The sequence below is a fragment of the Marmota flaviventris genome, chromosome 16 (genome assembly GCF_047511675.1).
Source record: "Marmota flaviventris isolate mMarFla1 chromosome 16, mMarFla1.hap1, whole genome shotgun sequence".
Lineage (NCBI taxonomy): Eukaryota > Metazoa > Chordata > Mammalia > Rodentia > Sciuridae > Marmota > Marmota flaviventris.
In genome coordinates, this window is record NC_092513.1 from 59,323,880 (window position 1) to 59,347,903 (window position 24,024).

General features: G+C 32.9%; 1 long non-coding RNA gene across 1 annotated transcript; it reads left to right on the forward strand.

The window, feature by feature from the left end:
• The first annotated feature begins 9,918 nt into the window (after nucleotides 1–9,918).
• Nucleotides 9,919–13,212, forward strand: LOC139702180 (uncharacterized). Its single transcript, XR_011704759.1, has 4 exons — nucleotides 9,919–9,981; nucleotides 10,314–10,386; nucleotides 12,973–13,030; nucleotides 13,123–13,212. It is a non-coding gene; the product is annotated as an uncharacterized lncRNA (long non-coding RNA).
• Nucleotides 13,213–24,024: the final 10,812 nt, after the last annotated feature.

Consider the following 24,024-nt stretch of genomic DNA (forward strand, 5'->3'; position numbering starts at 1 on the left):
GTTAATATATTTGCCTATCTTGCTCTCAAAGCATGATCATTTCGTCTTACTTTTTTCTTCTTTATTACAAGTTGTGGGTGCAGTGGCACATGCATTCACTCCAGCTACTTGGTAGCCTGAGCCAGGACAATCTCTTGAGCCTTGGCCATTATCGTGGAATGCCATCTCAAAAATAGAGCAAACATTTTAGAAATAATTTTCAAGTTAATAAAATGTGTATAGTGCTTACAAATTTGGAGAGCATATGAAAAATTTCTGAATGTAGATCTAAAATCCTATATTTGGTCAGTGTTTTCATATGAGTATTAAAATATGAATTTTATTACTTTTTTCAAACATAGCAACAGGAATCTAATTCTTCAATATATAAAAACAGAATCTAGGATGTCAGCAATTTTCATTCCAGGTAAGACTTACAAAAGTGAGTTACACTTGGTGTGCATGCCCTGTGTAATAAGAGTAAGAAAGTTTGATCACAAAAGAACAATGGAAAAAAGTAAATGTTTAAATTCCATTCATATTTTTCTAATTTTTTTCTTGATCACATAGAATCCAGGATTATTTAGCGACTAATTGCATTAAATTTATTTTCTAAATGATATTGTCATAAGAAATTTTATACTAATTTTGAATCTGAAATTTTATATCTTTGTAGAAATAAGAAAAATATTTTTAAATTAGTAGGTTGTGTTTCTTCTATCGTGATATTTTAACAAATTGGGCTTTTCTATAATGTCACCTGTTATAAAAACAGGTGTTCCTATTAATATCAACTCCTATTATGTGCACAAGTTGGTGGATTTCACAGTGGTAATATGGTACACACCTATACAATACTTGAATCCTAACCACTCTCCTTACTTCCATTTTTCCCCTCCTTTCTCTTGTTTCATTCCCAAATACTTTCCCTCTTCTTTAATAATCTCTCTTCCATTTTCTAGTCATTCTTATTTTCTTCCAAGATTAAACATGTTACGGAGAGCATGTGATACTTGGATTTTTGTTTCTGTTTTATTTTATTTTATTTTTTCCACATTTACATGATGACCACCATTTCCATCCATTTTACAGTTTTTGTCCTTGTTTCTTTTTTAACTTTTTTATGCAGGGCTTGAAATATACCATTTCTTGCTATCTTGGGCTTTACAGTTTCTCCTCAGGAATCTAATATTTTTCTTATGTGTTTATAATTGCTTTGACTTTTATAGAATTCAGTGTACCTTTCGTAATTTTATAGACTATTCTGTGGAAATGTTCTTTTCTGGTCATGTCCATTTGGTGTTCTAAAAGCTTATTATACCTGGATGTCCATAACTTTCACAAGATTTAAGAAATAGCCTCTTTTATTCACTGAGAAAGCTTGCATTGCCTGTAGCCTGTACCTCTTCTTTGTTGTGTGTACCAATGATTCATTATATTAGTCTATAAATTGTGTCCAGTGGGTTTTTAAGTTCTTTACAATTCTTTTAATTCTTCTTTGTATTGTTGAATGTGATATTTCATGATCAACTTCAATCTCTGATATTTTTTCTTTCACTTGATCTACTCTACAGGTCTGACTTCAATTGATATTTTTATTTGAGGTATTGAGCTCTTTATTTTCAAGATTTCTAATTGATTCTTTTCAGAATCTGTATTTAATTGTTCCTTCATGTCCTGCATTTTTTTTTTAAAAAAATTGTGTTTTATTTTATTTTTTATTTTTTTAGTTGTAGATGGACACAATATCTTTATTTATTTATTTATTTATTTTTATGTGGTGGTCGAGTACCAAACTCAGGGTCTCACACCTTCGAGGCAAGTGCTCTACCACTGCACCCCAGCCCCAGCCCTGTTTTGCATTTTATTTAGAGACAGGGTTGCTTAGTGCCTCATCATTGCTAAAGCTGGCGTCAAACTCTTGATCCCCGTGCCTTAGCCTTCTGAGCTGGTTTTTTGAGTTCTTTATGTGTCTGTGAGATTAATGTTCTCTCTGAGATTCAGGTGGTAAAGATGTTTTTTTACATTTTGCGGGCTCTACATTCATGTTCTTGATCATTTTCTTTGCTGTGAAAAAGCTTTTTACTTTGTACCTTCCCATTTATTGACTCTTGATTTTATTTGTTGCAATTTAGAAGTTTTGTTGAGGATGTCAGTACCTAGGTTGACATGATGGAGTGTTGTTTCTACATTGTTTTCTAGTGGGTACAGGATCTCTGGTCTAATGCCTAAGTGATGACTTTGAGTTGGTTTTTGTGCACAGTAAAGGATAGGAGTTCAATTTGATTCTGCCATATACATATTTCCAGTTTTCTCAGTAGCATTTGTTGAGAAGGCTGTTTTTTCTTTTAATGTATGTTACTGATGTCTTTGTCTACTATGAGATAGTTGTATTTATGTAGTTTTGTCTTTGTATTGTCTTTTCTGTTTCATTGGATTTCTTGCCTGTTTTACTGCCAAAATCATGTAGCTCTATAATTTGAGATTGTATATTGTGATTATTTCACTTTTCTCACTAAGGATTGTTTTGGAAGTACTGGGCCTCTTGTTTTTTTTTTTTTTTTTTTCCAAGTGAATTTCATGAATGCCTTTTCTATTTCTATGAAAAAATATCATTGAAATTTTATTAGTAATTGCAATAAAAATATAGTGTTTTGGTAATATGGCAATTTTGATAACATTAATTTGCCTATCCATGAACATTGGGGATCTTCCATCTTCTAAGGTCATCTTCAATTTCTTTCTTTAGTGTTTTCTAATTTTTGTTATAGAGATCTTTTACTTCCCAAGTATTTTAAAATTTTTTGAGCCCATTGTGATCTACCAGCTGATTCATAATTGCTGTAGAGGACCATAATGGATTTATAGGTGATAATTCTATATCCTGCTACTATGCTGAGTTTTGTTTTTTTTTTTTTTTTTTTTTTTAAGTTCTAAGTTATTTTGGTGTAGTTTTGGGTCTTCTAAATAGAGAATCTTGTGGTCAGCAAATAGGGATAGCTTGAGCTCTTCTTTTGCTAGTTATACCCCTTTAATTTCTTTTGCCAAACTGCTCTGGTAAGAATTTCAAGGACTGTGTTGAACAGAAGAGGTGAAAGAGGGCATCCTTGTCTTGTTCCAGGTTTTAGAGGGAATGCTTCAGTTTTTCTGCTTTTAGAAGGATGTTTGCCTTGGGTTTTTTGGTATATAGCTTTTAAAATATTCAGATATGTTCCTGTTCCTAGTTTTTCTACTGTTTTAAACATAAATGGATGCTATACTCTGTCAAATGTCTTTCTCTCATCTATTGAGATAATTTTGTGATTTGTTTTAAGTCTGATGATGAATTACATTTTTTGATTTCATAGGTTGAACCAATCTTTATTATGGTACACTATATTTTTAATATATTTTTATGCAGTTTTCTAGTATTTTATTAAGATTTTTTGCCTGTGTGTTCATCCAGGATATTTGTCTAAAGCTTTATTTCTTTGATGTATCTTTGTCTGGGTTTGGTATCAGGGTGATTCTACCTTTAGAGAATGAGTTTGGAAGAGTTTCTTCCTTTTATTTTTCATGGAATAATTTGATGAGTATTGTTGTTAGTTCCTTTTTAGAAGTTTGGTAGGAATTGCCAGAGATCTATATGGTCTTGCACTTCTTATTGTTGGTAAGTCAAAATACTGATCCATAAAAAATAACTGGCTTCAAGAATGCTAGAAATGGCTGGGTTCAGTGGTGCATACCTATAATCCCAGTGGCTCGGGATGCTGAGACAGGAGCATCATGAATTCAAAGGCAGCCTCAGGAATAGAGAAGTACTAAGCAACTCAGTGAGACCCTGTCTCTAAATAAAATACAAAATAGGGCTGGGATGTTGCTCAGTATTTGATTATTTCTGAGTTCAATCTCTAGTATCAAAGAAAAAAAATGGTAGAATTGAGAAAAAAATATGGATGTATATAAATGTCCATGAATTATTCAGGTCACAAACAAGAAAGGAAAAAAATATATAATTAAAAAACAATAGATCTCAGTGCTTTTGTGGTGCTAGTGATTGACCCTATAGCATCATGAAATTGAGGCACATTCTCTGTGAGTTGGCTACATTTATAGTCCTTATCCTCCATTCTAAATAGTTTGAGGGCATATATATTACATACTGAAAAAATATGGCATCTATAAAGGTCTGCCACTTAAGAGGATTATTGAGAAAATTGATATCATGCTGTATGACACAGTACTAAATGAACCATCCTGCTCTGCTGCAACTCAATGTATTTGACAGTCTCAAGAAGTCATAGTTTATAAAATGGTCATCAAAAACTTTTATAACTACCTTGCATGGGAAATAAGACTCTAAAGGGAATGGCATGCATGAATTGAAATAATCCTCCTCTTTTGAGTGGTGAGTATAAACTCAGTCTATATAATTTTAACAGTACAATTCTTTTCACAATTAACATCATCACTGTTTATTTCACTGTTGGGGATTGAAACCAGAGCTCACACATTCTATGCCGTACATTACCACTTAGCTCCTTCCTCTGTCCTCAGTATATTCTCTCAGGGGAAGAAGAGTCACATTATTTTTTGTTTTGTTTTGTTTTTTTGGTCTTGTTTGTTTGTTTTGTTTTGTTTATACTTCTAATGAAATTGAAGGAATTTCTTCTCCCATAGGAGATATAATGGTTGGCACATTCTGAAAGTATGAGTGAGTTAATAGCCTATTTAAGTATTTTATCAAATCAGTTATGATATTATCATATAATATTACTACATAACAATCTGCTGCTACCTCTCTAATTCTTCTTTCTACATTTCCCCAGGACAATGCAGTGTGGATAAGAGTATATAAACTCTGAATTGTGTCATCTTTCAACAGTTTTTATCCCTAGGGGAGGTAAAGCATTGTTTGTGCCACACATAAGATAGGAAAAGTAGCTGGAAGTAAGAGATTAGCATCTTTGCTGTCTCCTATACTGGAATGTCTTTGTAAGCCTTCTGCCCCTGGTCTGTTGATGGCATTCCTCTATGTTCTATAGATGTTTTCATATATTTGTTGACCATTATATTTCTTCTTCTGTGCAGTGCCTGTTCAATTCCTCTGCTCATTTATTGAGTGATGTTGTTATATTAGCGTTAAGTTTTTTGAATTCTTTATCTATCCTGGAATTTAATGCTCTTCCCGCCCCCCCCCCCCCCCCATTCTGGTGGCTCTCTTTTCATGTCCTTGGTTGTTTCCTTTGCAATGAAGAAACTTCTCAGTTTGATGCCATACCATTTATTGATAATTGATTTTACTTTTTGCTGAAGGGCCTGCCTTGCAGCATCAACTGTGGGGAGCTTGAGGGCACAGAGAAACCCCTCCAGAGATAGTTTCAGAGAATGGTGTCTGCTTTATTGTGTAGCAAAAATAGCTTTTATAGTGGGAATGTGCCTATTTACTGGTAACAATCATGATAGGCCAGAGGTGATACACAACATACCATATTACGGGAATCCTGACACCAAGAGTCTAGGAACTGCCACATAGGCTGACCTTGTACCATCAAGGGAATAACTTCTTGTCAAAGGAGCAGGGAAATGGCGCTTGCCAGTGTTCTGACAATACTCTGTCCCAAAACGGGTGTTGTACGTTAGGACTTCCATGCTGCACAATGAGCAAGTAAGCATTCCTCCATGTAGATCCAAGGTCAGGCCCACAAACAACTTCTTTTGCTTTAGGGATCTTATTAAGAAGTCAGTTCCTGACTGTTGCAGTCTGTTTCTCCTGTTGGAGTTTTGGGCCTACATTTTCTTCTAGCAGTTGTGTGGATTCCGGTCTAATACCTAGATCATTGATACAATTTGAGTTGAGTATTGTGCATGGTGAGAGGATCAGGGTTCAATTTTATTCTGCTACATAGGCATTTTCAATTTTCTCAGTATCAGTTGTTGAAGAGGCTATTTTTTTTCCAATGTACATATTGGTACCTTTGTCTAATATGAGGTAACTGTATTTATGTGGGTTTGTCTTTGTCTTCTGTTCCTTTGGTGACTTTTCCTGTGTTCTTGCCAATATAATTTTTTTAATAGTTCTGTAGTGTAATTTGAGGTCTGATATTGTGATGCCTCCTGCTTCATTTTTCTTGATAGGGATTGTTTTGGATATCTGGGTCTCTTGTTTATCCAAGTGAATTTCATGATTGCTTTTTCTATTTTCTGTGAATAATATCTTTGAGGTATTGAAGGGAATTGCATTGAATCTTCATAGCACTTTTACTAGTATGGCCATTTTGACAATATTAATTCTGCCTATCCAAAAACATGGGAAGTCTTTCCATCTCCTATGGTCTTCCTCAATTTATTTCTTGAGGGTTTTGTAATTATTATTGTAGAGGTCTTTTACCTCTTTTGTTAAGTATTTTCCAAGATTGTTTTATGCTATTTTGAATGGGATAGTTTTCCTAATTTCTCTTTTAGCTCACTCATAATTACAGTATAGAAACACAATTGATTTAAGTTTGTTACTTTTGTATCCTGCAATTTGATGAATTCATTTGAGTTCTATAAGTTTTTTGGTAGACTTTTTTTTTGGACTTCTAAATATAGAATCATGTCCTCTTCAAATGGAGCTAGTTTTAGGCCTTCTTTTCCTGTTTGTATCCCTTTAATTACAGTCGTTTGCCAAATTGCTCTGGCTAGAGGTTAACAGACCTGATTTGTTCAGCTCTCTATTCATCATTCATTAGTAAAGTTAGTGGTGTTGTGTTTTATTTCATTATGATCTGATAGAAAACAGAATACTATCTCTACACTTTGTATTTGCTAAGAGTTCCTTTGTGTACTAATAGAAGTAGTGAAAGTAGGCATCCCTCTCTCATTTCAATTTTAGAAGGAATGCTGTAGTTCTCCATTTAGAATTATGTTGGCCTTGGGTTTGTCATATATAGCTTTTACAGTGTTGAGGTATGATATTTCATTCCTATTGTTTTTAGTGTTTAAAGCATGGATGGATGTGGTATTTTGACAAAAATAGATGCTGCATCTATTTGGAAGATTATGTGTTCTCATCTCTGTGTCTATTTGTGTGATGGATTACATTTATTGCATGGAAAGTTAATGGGCATAAATAAATCAGTGAACCTCTTGGAGTACACTGCACTCTTCTCCCCAGGGCTACACTCATGAGAGGGGAAGCCAGTCCTTCACCAGTTTTGTTTCTCAAGGGTACTGTTCTTTCTGGCCTCCTGAGATTTTCCCCAAAGCACCAAGTTCCATCAGTCCTGCTCATTCAGATTTTTAAGACCTGCCACTGGTCCTGGGCACTGTTGTGTCAAGGGAAGAGAGGAAGGAAGGCTCTCTTCAGCTTCTCTGACTTGCATGTTGGAAAGGAAAAATGCTGTCCATGCCAGAAATTTTTCTAATTTGGTAGGCTCAGTTTAAATCTTGTGGCTGGTGTCTGCCAGATTCATGAATCAGACTGAGCCCCACATGAATCTAAGTTCCCAGTTTGAATTGGTGCTGCTGTAGTGAAGATGTCCAAACACGTCTCCAGCTTCAGCTCCCCAAGAATAGCATGCAGACTAGGGGTGACATTCATGCAGCAGTTTAATGAATAGAATAGCTCCTGGGTCTGTCCAGAGCCAACTTGACCCTCTTGTCCCATGTTCTGCGTGCCAAGATTGTCTGCAGCACATTATTATTATTATTATTATTATTATTATTATTACTATTATTACTACTACTACTACTACTAGTAGTAGTAGTAGTAATAGTTTTAGGTGGACACAATATCTTTATTTCATTTTTATGTGGTGCTGAGGATTGTACCCAGTGCCTCATGCATGCTAGGTTTGCATTCTACCACTAAGCCACAACCCTAGCCTTTTGTATGCAGCACTTTTTACTCTTTCTTATCCTTGTGTACTGACTTCCCTCACTTCTATCAGAACCTAAGCTCCAGTTCTGTTTCTCATCTTTGTCTAACCCACCCTAAATTACCAATTTTTCCAAGGTTCTCTTTCCAATATTGAGTATCAGTGACATTCTTTTATGACCCACCTCACAGAGAAGCAGTTTTCTCACTCTCTGAGTCCCATGTAATGGAGCTGTGAGAAAAGTCACTTCCTGCTAATCCACCATTGTGTCTCCCCTTGTTTGACACTGTTATCTTTATGTTACTAAATTTGACAATGATAACACTTTCTTTCATCTTGAAGCTTTTAGTAAGGGTTATGGTTATGGGACCAACAATTTACTTTTAAGTGTCAAATTTTTATTATTCCCTCATTTCTTTTTTGCATTTATAAATACAAAGTAGGGGACATAAAAATTGTTAATGCATTTACTTGCCTGTCAAAAATATAATTAATAATAATTATAAAAATTTATTCAGATATGAGCCTGTAGAAATATTTTATAATAAAATATCAGAGTCATAAGCTTTTAATATTTTACATTTCTGCCATTGATTAAATATATATTTACTATTTTCTTTAATAGTGAAAGAAAGTTCTAAAGATGACTCATTAAAAAGGTATGAATTTATAGATTAAAAAAATGTCTACTAACTAAGTGGTGAGTGAAGATAAAAGGATTGTTGAGTGTTCTAGTCTGGGACAGACATCACATTCAGTTAACACTTGTTTTCTAAAGTTGTCTTACAAAGACTTTGAAAGTGTCCTTGCTATTATAACCTTTTAATTACTAATGATGTAGCTGTCATCCATAAGGTTGACAATTTGTCCCATATTCACTTAATTAATAAATATCAGGCCTGTGGTTAGACTGTAGCCTTACCTAGCTGAAAAATCCATTGTATTACCTCACTTTACAGATTGATACCAAGATGTATTATCAATTCTATATCATCAATTCAGAAATTCAAAGGCAGTTGTGTGTTAACTGATTTACATTTTACCCGTGAAGCCTGAAAGTCCAAGAAATTTGTCCTGACATTTTTGACAGTTCCACTTGTAACCATTTTTTTAATACATCAAAATTTTATGGAAAATCTCACAGATCTATGGCCACATGATTTTCTAATAAACAAGATCAGGCAAATACTGGCGAGATTATTTTTCTGGAAGTGAAGAATACCATTGTTTAGATAATGTAGTATTAATTATATTAATCCTTAGAGGACATTCTAACTGATTTCTATATTTTCTGATTTTCTTGTCAGTTATCCTTCAATTACTTCCCCTATCCATTTTAGAAAGACTTTTTATAATCTTTTTTCCTTCTTCTATGACTATAATCTTTTCTTTAATATCTATTTTTATTGTCTGTTTTGTTTTCTTGGTGTTTTTGTTTTATTTTATCAATTGAATATTATTTTTTCTGTTCACAGAAGCAAAAATTCAGAGAATTTCAGAATCTTAAGGAATTTCAGCAACTAGTCAAAGTACCCTCTAGTCTTTCATCATGTGTTTGACAGGCTGGCCAAATAATGGATTCCCAGAGAAAGGAGGACATTTAGATAATATTCATTTAGATAATATTCAGGGAAACAGAGGTACAAATATCAAGACTCTGCTTTTTCTGTCAGTCTTTTTCTTTGAGTGTCTGAGTGCCTGTAAATATTTTAAAGTGCTTGCTAGTTATGTGGACCTGAATAAAGTGAGACTTGTTTAGGAAAAATTGATTTCATAATATGTTTTAAGGCATCTGACAGAAGTATTCTAAAATATATATATACACAAACACACACACACACATATAGACACATATATGTATATATCTGTATTCTGAATATATATATATATATATATATATATATATATATGCATATATATATTTGTGTATATATATTTATATATATATGTACTTTTTAACTTTCAAAAAATTTTAAAAGATTCGGGGAGCTCTTTGCACTATTTTTGGGTAAAGGCAAGTAATAGGATATTTTTATTGGTGATTTCCATGCTGAAGAACAATGACTGCCATTTTCAAGCCATCTTGCTTATTATTTTACAGAGAGGGGACTCTGCATCTTGCTACCTTGTCTTCGATTATCAGAAGATTGTTTCATTTCAGGTGAGAAAAAAAAATTCAGCCATTATTTGGGTTTTAAGTTCAGCCTTCAAGCCAGGCAATTTTCAAGAATAAATTATTCTCAGGTTCTTTGCTGATATATTGGCTTCACTCTGGATTGGAACTAAGAGTACCCTCATTGAATATTTCATAGTTTCGGAGCAGTAGAGGCAGAAAGAAGTAAATATGAGTATTTTTATTTTAAAAATGGAGGTCATATTTTAATTATATTAATCAAGAAACACCATTTAATAAATTATACCTAAACTTTAAACAGAGTTTATTTTAAAAAGAAAACTATTCACCTATTTTTGCTTTACATTATTGCTCTAAAGATCTACCAAAAAACCTCATCCAGGTGATTCCTGCTTTGCAATGGATGAGGACATCTATGATGCTCATATTAAGGTAAAGTGATCTTTTGTGAAATGTATGTTCTTGCTCTGAATTTTGTGTTTTAATGTATTAATGCTGGAAAATTAGATATATTTTTCTGACGTTTTATATGAAAATTTGCTAAGAAGAATCTATTTTAGAGAATTATGTTGATTTAAAAAATGTTTTTGTATCAGTGTTCTCTCAAGAGGGTCTTGAGGGATGGAAGAAAAGATAGGCTGGGAAATACATAGTGACAGACAAATTGCATTAGGAAGAGCTTTATAACTGCAGAGGAAATATGATTTTTAGTCAAGGATTTTTTTTGGTCAGTTTACATTATTGTATCTTTTAAATTGTACTTACAAGACTTACAACACTTGTGCCTAAATTAATTTTTATAGAATCATAGAAGTTTCCTGGTGGTTTTAGCTTGTAATATATAATTTGCATGGCAAGTAGCTTTTCTTTTTTGACTTGAACCCTGGATATTTTTGTACCATAACATTTAATGAAACCTTTTTTCCTCTATTTCTATCCTTTGCTCTGTATTTATACTAAAGTAATATTGGGAATTATGGCAACTCAGAATTCTAGAATCTATATCTTAACACTTGTATTAAAAAGGGCTTCCATATCTATAATTTCTGAGTCTTTCCACTAAAGATGACACTAATTAAAAAAAAGTATAAGTAAATAGCAGAAAGATCAGTAGAACAGAAGGAAGTACTAGGGTCTGAATTAGACCAAATTATATTCTATGCTTTTATAATTATATCCTAGTATATAACTTCTACTGTGATGTATAACTGAAAAGAATCAATATAAAATAAAAATAAATAATTTAATGAACCTTTTCTAAAAATTTTCTCTTCATCTAATTAAAGAGTAGATGGTCTATGCAAAGTAATAACCAGTTCTGGAAGCAGAGACTCTCAATAATTATATGGTAATACTTGAGTTTCCCAGATTTTTTTTTCACTCTATAGTTTCTTACAATATTCAAATACTTATGTCACATTCTGAAATTTCAAATTTTAGATGTTTCTATATTTATTTATTTAAATATTCATTGTAAAACTCTACAAATTTTGTGAATTATTCCAAGTTAGGAAATATATTTGCAAATATCCTGTAGCACTTAAAATAAGGTTTCAAATGAAAAATACTTCTTTTTTTTTCTTTGAAATGACTTGAATTTTATTTTAGTCATGAAGAGCTAAAATTATGTGAGTAAGAATGGTGTAATTTTTATTTTGGGGAAAATAATGTGTAGAGCTATCATACTCTGTTCTATTTAGAATGCTATTATTCATAACTTAACCGAGCTCATTTGGCCTGGAGAAATGCACCGTTTCTAAAAGCTGGTGTTATATATATTGTTGAACATGAATAAATGTGGAGAAAATAAATTTCTACATAATTAATCATCCTATGTAATATAATGTGCATGATATAACTAGTAATTAAGTCTACTGAATTTAAAAATATGTTTCAAGTTTGCATTCTCTTTTAATATATGGGATGTGAAAGTTTGAGTAAGTTATCTCAAATTGATGTCATAAAGGAGGAATAAACAAATTAGAGTGATGTCATAAATATGAAAGTAGGAACCAGAATATCCTTCAAGCCTGCTCCAAACTTGAGTTTAGATTTGGTCTTCAGATGAAAATTTGCTTGTTTCTTCCTTCTTGCTTATCTTTTTGAAAATGACTTATTTCACTGTCTCATTACCTATGTCAAGCAAACCTGGTGATGTAATTGGCAGTGCCACCTATTTTTTTAAGTATTTTATTGTTTTATATCTTATTATTTTGTTAACTTAATTATATGAAGGTACTAGGATAAAAAGACCATACATCTCTTTCTAAAACAATGACTTACTCCAATTCTTAATATTTCCTTGCAGAATACATCTCTTCAGTGTCTATTCATTGTGCCATCTCTGTCACTGTGGTTTGTTTATTGAGTTAATGTTTCTGTTTAGCAGCTCTGTGTGGTTTATATTCATTGATATCATCTCCACAAGATTGCTTTCATCATTTCTTTTTTTTCTTGGAAGGATCAAAATTTGTATAGTCGTTTATCTTCAGCTATTTGACACATAGGAACAAGGTGTCACATTTTTCCATAGGATGGACAAAACTTATACTGTTTATGAATCCAATCAATCTTATTTAATAGATAACTCTAAAAGCTCATGTTTTATGAGCTTTCTCCTTAAGAGGTAATTCATGCCAATATAAGTCATAAAACATTGAAATATCACATATAATTTCTCATATTATTAATCTTTTTCAAAAGTACTCTAAATACAGATGACTACCATTTTTATCCTACATCATTCAGTTTAAGAAAATAATATAATGGATTTCAGTATTTGTGTAACAATCAGTTGGATATAAGTGGAGTGACATTTTGGAGATCTCTGTATCATGACTCATAATCTTTACCTCATGAGAATATACAGCTTAGTAAGTGAGAGAATTCAGTTTGAGTATACAGAAAAATGATTCAGAAACCTCTGCTCTTTCTGTTGTACCCTGCAGTCATGGAAAACATTTATTATTTTGTCAACTTTGGTTCTTATTATGCCTTAATCTTTTTTTTTCTTTCTAGAACACCCCGGAAGAAGGAGAAAAATTAACTGAAACTTCAAGGCAATCCACGAAGGATGGTAAGCTATTTGAAGACTGCCTGATTTTGTGCTGCTTATTGACTTGAAATTACAGAATTTTTATATACTGTTTATTTTGTTTTTATTGTCAGAAGTATAATATGACACTGGGAACAAAACAGTGGAAACTAACCTGACAATGGTAACCCTGCCATTAAAAAGAATGACATAGTTGAAACCACACTTGTGCAGGCAATCAGAATAAAGAATGATTGTCTTTTCTTTACATCACCTGACTCAAAGGTAATGTGTTTTTAAAAATTCTCTTTCCTTTTTTTTAACATATCATCTTTTATCAAGACAAACATCCTAGAAAGAAATATAAGGCTACAAGATTATAATAGAAAACAAGCAACAGGTGAGGTATATGTATAGAATTAACACTGATAGAATGTGGTGGGAATAAACAATTTTTCGGTGTGTCCTTATGGAAGGAAATAAATAGAAAATAAGCCAAAATCACAGATTTGTGAATATGAAGCTGAGAAAAGGGAATGCATACAAAGAATTTATTTATGAAGGGAAAGATAAGTATCCAGATTGAATGATTGTCAATATGGCTGATATTTAAAATAAGAAATATTGAAATTAATAAGAGCAGCAATTGAATATTAGGCCAAACATAGGAATGTTTAGAGGAAGTACATGCTGGATATATAGAACAATGTGTCACATCTGTCTATCATTTACTCTTGACATCCTTCAATGAATAGAAGGCAGGGTGTGTGATTACCATCACAATCATTTTGGTATTATAATGAATAGAAAAATAAGAAAATAAATGTGGCATATTTTAGATACTTAAGAAATCAATATTTTCTTCTGTTTTTATTAAAGCTTCAAGTAATTTATATTTAGCACCAATCAGTATAGGCTTAAAACTATTGATGGTCAGTGCTTGTTGAATTATACCAAAATAGATTCTACTGTCACATATAACTGAAAAGAAAACAACAACAATAAAAAAAAAAAACATAAAAAATATGTATAAATAGGTACTGGTATTCAAAGAGAAATATAAATCCAAACAGAAAAAGTAACAATAGTAATGAACATGATAAATTAAAAATAAATGAACTTCTAAAAATTAAAAAAGGACAATTTTTAAAAATTAATGCACAAAGTTTTCACTATGGCATATTTGTACATACATGTAGATCAATTATACTTCCCCAATCCTATCTTCAACATTCCTTCCTCCGTACCTCCAATTTTATCTATGTTAATGGATAAAATTTATTATCCATCCATCTATTTTCATGTTGATTATTTCCACCTCTAGTTTTCTATATGAGAGAAATATATGATACTTTTTTTCTAAGTATGGCTTATATTGCTTAACATGATGCATTCCAGTTTCCTTTATTTTCTTAAAATTGATTTTTATTGTTCTCTATGCATATAAATCTTCCTTGTGTATATATGGCACATTTTCTTTATTCATTCTCCTGTTTACAAGCATCTAGCCTGATTCTATAACTTGATTCCTATGAATACGGTCATGATAAAGATGGGCATATGTGTATCTCTAAAGTTCGCTGACTTTAATATTTTCCAATAAATACTGAAGAGTAGTATAGTTGAATCATAAAGTAGTTCTATGTTCAGTTTCTTGAGTAGCCTTCATACTGATTTCCATAGGAGTATAGTAATTTGTGTTCCTACCAATAGCATATAAGAGTTTTTGTCTTCTCAATTCTTCCCAGTGTCATTTGCTTTCTTCAGGATTGCTTTTTCTGGATGGTGGAAAATGGGGGCTTGGTGTTGCTTTAATTTGCATTTCTCTGATTTCTGGAGATATTATGCATTTTTCCACCTAAGTGTTGGCCATTTGTACCTCTTATTTTGAGGACTAACTGTTCATTTGCTCATTTATTAAATAGGTTTTTGTGTTTCGGGTGTTAAGATGTTTGAGTTAATATTTTCAGGATGTTGACCTTCTGTCAGAAAAGTAGCTGGCACAGATTTTCTCCCATTCTGGAGGCTACCTCTTCTTACTGTTGCATGTTTCACTTACTATGCAGAAAGGTTTCAATTTGATGAACTCTCTGTTATCCATTGTTACTATTATTTCCTGAGCTGTAGAAAGCTCTATTCAGGAAGTAATTGCCTACATACTAAAGTGTTTTCCATATTTTTTTTCTAGCAGTATTAAAGCTTCTAGTCTGGTACATATGTCTTTAATCATTTTTGAATAAACTCTTGTACAGTGTTAAAAAATAGGCATCTAGTTTTCTTCGTCTACGTATGGATGTCTAATTTTTCCAACACTATTTCTAAGATATCTTTTGTCTTTTCTCCAACATATGTTTTTGGCATCTTTGCCTAGAATCACATGACTGTACCTGTGTGGGTTTGGCTCTCTGACTTCTCTTCTATCCATTGGTCTATGGGTCTTTCTTTACACTAGTACCATGTTTTTTATTACTATGGCTCTGTTTTATATTTTGAAATTGGGTATTGTGTTATATCTATTGTTGCTCTTATGATCAGCACCACTTTATCTAGGTTTTTTTCTTTCATACAAATTTAAAAGTAGTTTTTTTTCCCCATTTCTGTGAAGAATATCATTATAATTTGAATGGGAATACATGGTATCTATAATTCACTTATGGTACTAAAGCCATTTTCACAATATTAATTCTGCCTTTCCATGAACATAGGAGATCTTTCTACTTTCTATTGTCTTCTTTAACTTCCTTTTTTATCAATCTGTTATTTTCCTTGAAGATGTCATTCACTTAATTGGTTAAGCCTATTTTTAGCTATTTTAAAAGCTATTTGAATGAGTTATTACCCTTGCTTCTTTCTCACCAGATGTGCTATTCATATATAGACAATTTATTCTTATATGTTTATTTTGTATCCTGTTACTCTGATGAATTTATTCATCAGAAGTAGAAATCTCATGATGTAACATTTATGGTTTTCTAAGAATACGACTATAACATTTGCATATAGAAATAATTTAACATTGTTACTTTTCTATTTGAATCCATTTTATTTTTTTCTCATCTCTAAAATTTTAAGTACTGTGATTAGTGAGATTGGTGGCAATGAACATCATTGCCTTTTTCTGATTTTAGGGAAAAATTTCCAGTTCATTATACTATTGGCTTTGGGTTTGATATACTTGTTCTTTATTATCTTATTATAAGCTTCTCCTATTTCTAATTCCTCCTGGCTTTGTCATGAAGGGCCCTTAAATTTTCTCAAAGGCTTTTTTCTGTAGATGTTGAAATGATCATGTAGTTTTGCCCTTGATTCTGTATGTGGTGTATCAGTTTTATTGATTTGCATGTATTGAATTATGCTGGAGCAAAATCAGCTTGATCATCATATACGGTTTTTCTATGTGACACTAGAGACTCAAGCCAGGAGCACTATACCACTGATCCACATCCTCAGCCCCCTTTATTATTCACTTTGAAACATGTCTCACTAAATTGCCCAGGCTGGCATTGAAATTATAGTGTGCCTGAAACAACCTCCTTCATTTCTGAGAATATAGACATACCACAATGCCTGACACTGCATGTTCTTTTATAATGTGTGGTTAAATGTGGTTTGCAAAGATTTTATGAGAATTTTTATACTATATTCCTCAAGGATGTTTGTCTCTAGTTTTTTCCTTGTTGGGTCCATATTCACTTTTCCAATCAGGGAAATACTTTGCAGATTTGCTTAGGAAGTGTTATAAGACCATTTTCATATGAAGAGGTAAATCATTCACAATATTGGTTTTTGTGTTCCTGGGGATTGGATTCTGGCTATAGTAGGAGCTGTCAACCTAACTCTCACACATGGACCCTGTGGGTCAGTCTGTGCTTAAAACCCCAATTCCCAACTTTTTTCAGTGAGCTCAGGATCATGCAAGACTCCAAGTCTTCATGATGTTTAGTCCCACTTTCTCTAAGCATAATGGAGATGGACTGCATGCAGGATCTGTGCTTGGTTGGGGGAGATGCAGGAAACAACTTTTCACAAGACTTTCCCAAGCACTCCAAAAATGTTCTACCCCACAAAATTACACACAACTCATCTTCTTTCCTGTTACTAATATCAAAACACCAGTTTTAACAGGGTGATGTCCCCCACTGCCCTTCATTTTATAAGGTGGCCAACCAGCACACCATGATTTCTGCTAAGAATAGCTTTCAACACATCTCTGTTAATCTGGACCAAAAAGGTAAGTACCCACAATTCCAGTAAAGAGAGGCATCCCTTGTGTCTTGTAGATGTAAAACATGCAGGAGATTCTGATCTCTCAAAGACATAGTCCTAGCAGTGGGACCTTCTAAAGGGGGAACCCCCTCTGTTAATCACCAGGGAAGTGATTGTAATTGTTTCAGTTGAAGAAGTGAGGTTTCTTCCTTCACATGCCTCTGAGCATAGTGAGATGGCCAGACCCAGGAAATAAACTCTCCTCTCTGGAGATTGTAATAGCAAGTTTTCTACCAAAATCAATCCTGACACTCACTGTCACATAGTTCCTGCAGGCACATTTAATTTTGAAACTTACATCAGTTTCTATCCATTGGATAACCATGTAACCATGAGTACAGCTTTCCAGAGCTCCTTACAGGACTCCAAATGAAGAATTATTTTGGGAGTTGCTTATGATTCTACTTAGAAGAAGCTGCAATGCAACTGTCCTCCATTGACATCTCACAGAATCCAATTGGCTAAAACTCTTTACTGGAATTTAAAATATGATTTTCTTAAGATTATAGAGGGTGTGAGCCTACCAGAGAAGAGCTTCCATGTAGCCAGAGTGGAAAACTGCTGCAGTTAAATTCTTTTATGAAACTTTTATTACTCTAAGAAAAACATATTCCTTGTTTTTATCTGTTCATTGGCTCTCTGTAATTGCATTCCACTGCTTGCCCCTTCCTAGTGTTTCTGCAGTCACACAACAATTGATTTAACTCAAATTCAAGGTGTAGTCAGTAACCACTGTATTCATCTACATGCATGTTTTTTACCATAGTATGATTTCTTATAATTTTTTCTTGAGTTGAAAAAAGAAAGAAACCTTCTTTAAAACAACTTTATCATTTTATTAAACTAGTTTTTCTATCAGTAAAAGTTTTACCAAAAGATATTTAGATTCCTCTTAGCCCTTGCTTACCTGAATGAAAGAGTGGGAACGTGGCTTCTTTTCTACTTGACGTGACATAATTCAAGATCTATAACAAAATATCTTAGTTAAACTCTAAAAGCTTATAATTAGAATGTTTTAAATGTTTAATGATGTGTAGCAAATATATATATGTATATGTGTGTGTGTGTATATATACACACACACAACTTATACAAGTTATACATATTATATATTATATGTGTTATACATGGTAGAAGGTCCTGTAATTTTTAGTGGTAAGTGATGAGTAGGGTTAGGTATAATGGAGTTACTTCCTTATGAAAATATGCACATCATTTAGTGTGCTACTGGTTGATTTCTCTCTCTCTCTCTCTCTCTCTCTCTCTCTCTCTCTCATTCTCTCTCTGTCTCTCTCTGTCTCTCTCTCTCTCTCTCTTCCTAATTCTTTTGATTGTTGATGGACCTTTGTTTTATTCATTTATATGCAGTGCTGATAATCAAACCCAGTGCCTTCACATGCAAGGCAGGCACTCTGCCACTGAGTCACAACTCTAGCCCCCATGTTGGTATTTCTCTATTGTCCTTCTTTCCTGGTTTTATAGATTTAGTAACCAAATGACTATAATATTTGGCTGATTTGCAGAGGATACATGACACTCTGATATAAAATGTTTCAATTTTTAATGTGTACTTCTCTAGTTTTTAAGTCTAATTTATTTCAAATCTAGAAAGCTATGTGTCTCCTTAGAATAGTGATTAGGAAATCTTCATGGAACTCATTAGTGATATTAATTTTACCAGAGTATCTCTCAGATTCTTTCTCAGAATGGTTTTGGTCATTTATCTGGTGATGCATATCAAAGGGCAATAAATGGTGTAAATGGACATATAGAAGGTAAGAACCATGCATTATATAATCATTGGATATAATGCATGTTTAAAACATGAGCACTAGTATGATTTAATAGTGGAAGAAGTGAAAATAATAAATAGTAAAGAGATTGAAATAATGCAGCTTATCAATGGTAAGTTTGGAGTTGAATTTTTATTAGGTTCATTTCCAGATCTGCTTAGATTAGAAGAAAAGATGGGAAATAAGGAAGGGGAGGGGAGAAGTGGGAATGAAGAATGAGAAAAAAAAAAAAAAAACTGTAGACAACAACAACAACAACAAAAAGAAGCAGGTGCACATTGATCATGGCCTGATAAAATGTTCCCTGGAAACATTATGACTTCTAATACACCTACAAATTGGGGGACAAGATAGGGAGAATTTCAAATAGGTAAAATTAAATGGCCAGGCACAGGGTGCATGCCTATATTCCCAGCAGCTCTGGAGGCTGAGGCCAGAGAATTTTGAGTTCAAATCCAGCTCAGTAACTTAATGAGGCCCTCAGAAATTTAGCAAGACACTGTCTCTAAATAAAATATAAAAAGGGCTGAGAATGTGGCTCAGGAGTTAGGCAACCTTGGGTTCAATCGCCAGTACTAATAACACAACAACAAAGCAAAATAAAACATCAAATAGGCAAGTTAAGTTAGTGGAATTGGTAGAAGATTAAGCATGCATAAAAACTCTCCAACTTTAGTGAATCAAATGTTGGGTAACGTGCACAAAAAAGAGCTGTTATTCTTTGTATACATGCCAATTAATTTGATATTTAATAGGTTATTCATATCTTATAATTCTTTGGCATTTCAGTTCACTTTTCCCCTTTTGATTACCATATTTTCATAGTTTATGTTTATTGAACATTATTTATTATATACAGTTCCTATGTCTTCTCAAATAAGTGGATCAAGAAACTTTCAGTGGGTTAGACCAGAGGTTACAGTAAAAGAAGATACACCCCTGTCCTGCCTGAATATGGAAAAATAGATGATTTTAAAAAGTATATATGTAAGCAGATCAGTTCAGAGAACTTTCCTCAATGGAAATGAATTGTACTTTCCACTGGACTGTTATCACACCTTTGGATTTACTATATTATAGGACAAATGGAGGAACAAGATATATACCTGTAATAAAGTTGATTAAATGATTGTGATAGGCTACATTAAACACACATGCTGTTAATTTTTTTCTTCATTTTATATATTTATGCCCTGAAATTCCTGCTTTGCTCCTCTGATTAGATATTATTCCCTTTCCTTCAATCACTCCACACCTTTACTTGGTATGTGTACATTACCTATTATATTTATGGTAATTAGAAATGTAATCTCACTTTTGAAAACTTAACTCCATGTTTAATTAAACCAATATTGGATTTTTTTCAGTATTTGATTCATTTTACTACTCAACAAAAACCAGCAAACACAGAAACCCAAAAGCTAAAATATTCTTTATCAAAGCTAACACATGAAACACGGCTCCACATTGATTCAGCAGCAATGTGTGCTTGGTTTTATTATATTCATGTTTTGTGGATTATATATTTCTTTTGCTTTTCAGTATTTCAGGATTTCACACATTCTTTTGTAAAGGTAATTATAAACTTCTATGTTTATCTTAAATTATTAACTGTGTATTGTATAAAATGTACAAAATGTATTTATTATCTGTTTTCCAAACCCCTACAGCCTATCCTAGACAGAAGGTATTTTCTTCAAAAGACTACAGTAGGGAAAATTTAAGAAAGGATATACAAATCAGGTAAATTTTGCAATGCAAGTTCTGTAGAAAGAACTATATTAAAATATTTGAAATGCTAGGAGATTTTCTCCTAAGTAGTAAGAGGATTTGACAAAAAAAATGCCAGTGTCTATATTGGCATACAAGTTTAAAAATATATCTTTAAAGACACAACAAAATGATTTCTAAAAAATCTTTATCTCGGACATTTCTAAAATTAAAGTTCTCCAACTGGAATCTTTATACCTTGTAGGTTAGTTATGAGGCTCTATTTTCCCCTCATACTTTGTAAAAGTTTATTGCATAGCTGCCAATAAATTCCAGATCTTGGGAGATAGACATAAAAATATTTGTTTAAACCCAGGGATTAGGGGTAGTGTGTGAAACAGAACCCACTTAAGATTTAATTTTCATTCTAGTATAATACCCACTTTATTGAACCCATGTTGTACTTGATGCAACTGTTTATTCTGTGTCCATTGTCACTTATGTGATTATATCTGTAATAATTAATATGAAGTATTATTTTGTATTAATTTTGTTATTTCATATAATACTAATAGAGTATTTATAGGAAATTAGTATTTTCTGATTTTTTTAACCCAGAGTTGTAAATTCAAAATTATTTACACAAACCATTATGCATATTCCCTTTTCATACATTCTTTGCTTGTGTTTTTTTTGTTGTTGTTTGTTTGTTTTGTTTGTTTGTTTGTTTACTTTTTAATTGTGGGGACTGAACACAGATTCTTTTCCATGCTAAGCAGTGGCTCTACCACAAAGCTTTACCTCAGTTTCATTAGAGGTTTGGGTAATTCCAAGATTCAGGAAATTGCCCCCAGAGCACTGAAATGAGTCCCTTCATCATAGGAAAATGTGAAATTGAAATAGTACATGGTAAATCCAAAGAACTCAATCAGTTGCTATGTTTTATTTCACTTGTCTTTTGAAACCTTGTTTAACAGTCTAGAGTTTATTATTCCAGAGACTCAGCTTTGTCCTTTATTTACTTAATGAAACTTCATTTTATACTGGTCCCACAAAATGAAATATCCTCTGCGTTTATTGGATCATTCCCTCCATTCTGGCCTGGTTCCCTCTTTTTGGCACTTCTGCCACCTGCTTATTTATCTCGGCTCATGCATATGCTCTCCACACTCACCCTGTCCCCAGCATTTGGAACCATGTAGCTACAATGCAAATGTGACTATGAACCTCTCTCTAGAGCATGAAAGGCCAGCTTTTAAAATTACCCAGAAATCTTTCATGAGTTCAGCCTAACTCTATTTCTTCTCTTGCCTTCACTGTCCTCTGGCATTGCTCCTGAGCAGCCCTATATTTTCAGGCACATACTGACCCACTTAATGCTTAACTCTGTGTCCAGCTACAGCCTTTCAAGCTCTTTCCACTTTCTGCCTCTGACTGGTAATCTCACTTCATTTAGTCTCTGCTGAATCCTAGCTTCAGGAAGCCATGATCCCTAGCATCTTTTTACTCTCTTCTCACTTACAAAAGGAGCATAATCAATTTTGGGTTCAAATAAACTGTTGATGCCAAATGATGTAAAAGAAGTCCCCTCGAGTCTAGGAGCCAAAGGGCTAGACAAGGGAAGGAGTAATTTACACAACAGCTGGTAGATATCCAATTGAACTGTGGCTGAAATACTAAGGTACTCCAAGGAAAGAAAAACCACTTTATGACAAGCAGATTCATAATTATGCAGAACTGAACAATCTGAGTCTTACAGAAGAACACAGTTTTCAGAATAATGAAGAAAAACATTTTAAATGCAAGATATTCATTGATAACAGTATAGAAAATATCAGCCATTGTGGAAATGACTACTGAATACTAGTTGTTTTTAGAAGTTACTGTTTTGAGGAAGAGAATAGCAAATTTTGTGAATCCCCACATTTCTATAGTGTTTTTTAAAATTTGCTTCTGGCAACTTTTCATTCATCTTGAGTGGATATACCTTTGAGATATTTTTGTGTCATGAACCTGGTGATATGTAGTGTCTCCCCAGGTCAGGAACACTGTTGAAGTCTTACATCACTAAATACATTACCTTAAATAATCAGTATTTGCTGGGTCTAGCAGGTCACTTCTAAACACACATACTTGGGAGACTGAGACAGGAGCATGGCAAGCCTCAGGCCAGAACAAACACTTTAGGACCTAGCCTCCAAAATATATATAGGTTTTTGGATACAACTCTGGCAGAGCGCTTGTCAATGTTGTAATTTAACCCAGAGGGTTAAATCACCAAATACACACAAGTATACCACAGCAATAAACAATTAAAAAGGTAAATAATCACCTAAAATTCAAGCTTATTATTACTTTTTATTTTTGACAGACTTCATTCTCTCTAAATGTTCTAAGTATTTTAAGAATATCTACATAATTTTTAGCTGATCTACTTTGGTTCTCATCATCTGAAGAAGAGGAGAAAGGTCTTCATGGCACCAAAAAATAAGCAGCCACAGGTATGTACACGCATCCTTTTAAATTTCTGGTTTCTTCCTGTTTTGCTTGTTTTAAGAAAATCAATAAGGCCAAATTGAATTATCTTTCATAACAGTGCTTTGAAATCCAAAGATGGTAATTTAATATTTGAGTCTAAAAGAATTGAACTGGTTATGAATCTGAAAATAACATTAGAATTCATGATAACATATAGGTAAATATTATCCTTGTGATTGAGGCAGAAATTTTCCAAATATTGTTTGTGCTTCCATTTTTATAACCATCTTAAATGATGAAGGAGTTATAATTAAGTGGTTTTGTGAATACTCATTTGAATTAATGAACATATATAGTGGCAATGGTCATTGAATGGATTTATGGTAAAGGATGGTCCTTTCCAGTGGCTCAGTTTTTGTTACATATGAGCATGCTTTCATGCCAAGGTGAAGATTTTCATACAGCCTAGCCATCAGTGTCTCTGTCAATGCAAATAGTATAACCTCAAAAAAGATACCCAATGACCTATTAAGGAAATTGAAACCTCCCAGAATGGAACCATTGCTTTTGGGTAAAAGCAGGAACTTTCTAGGTTTTTTTTTTTTTTCTTTCCATACCATAAAGTAGTCAATATTATTAACATCTTTATCCAAACTCTTTAGTGAATGATAGAAAAAAAAAAAAGGCTTTGAATGCTGTTTTTTGAGAATTTAGGAATTTGAGATGTTTCTTGCCTTTTTTTTTTCTCATTGTCTATGTTAGTAAGGCCAAGGTTTTGCATGCATTGGG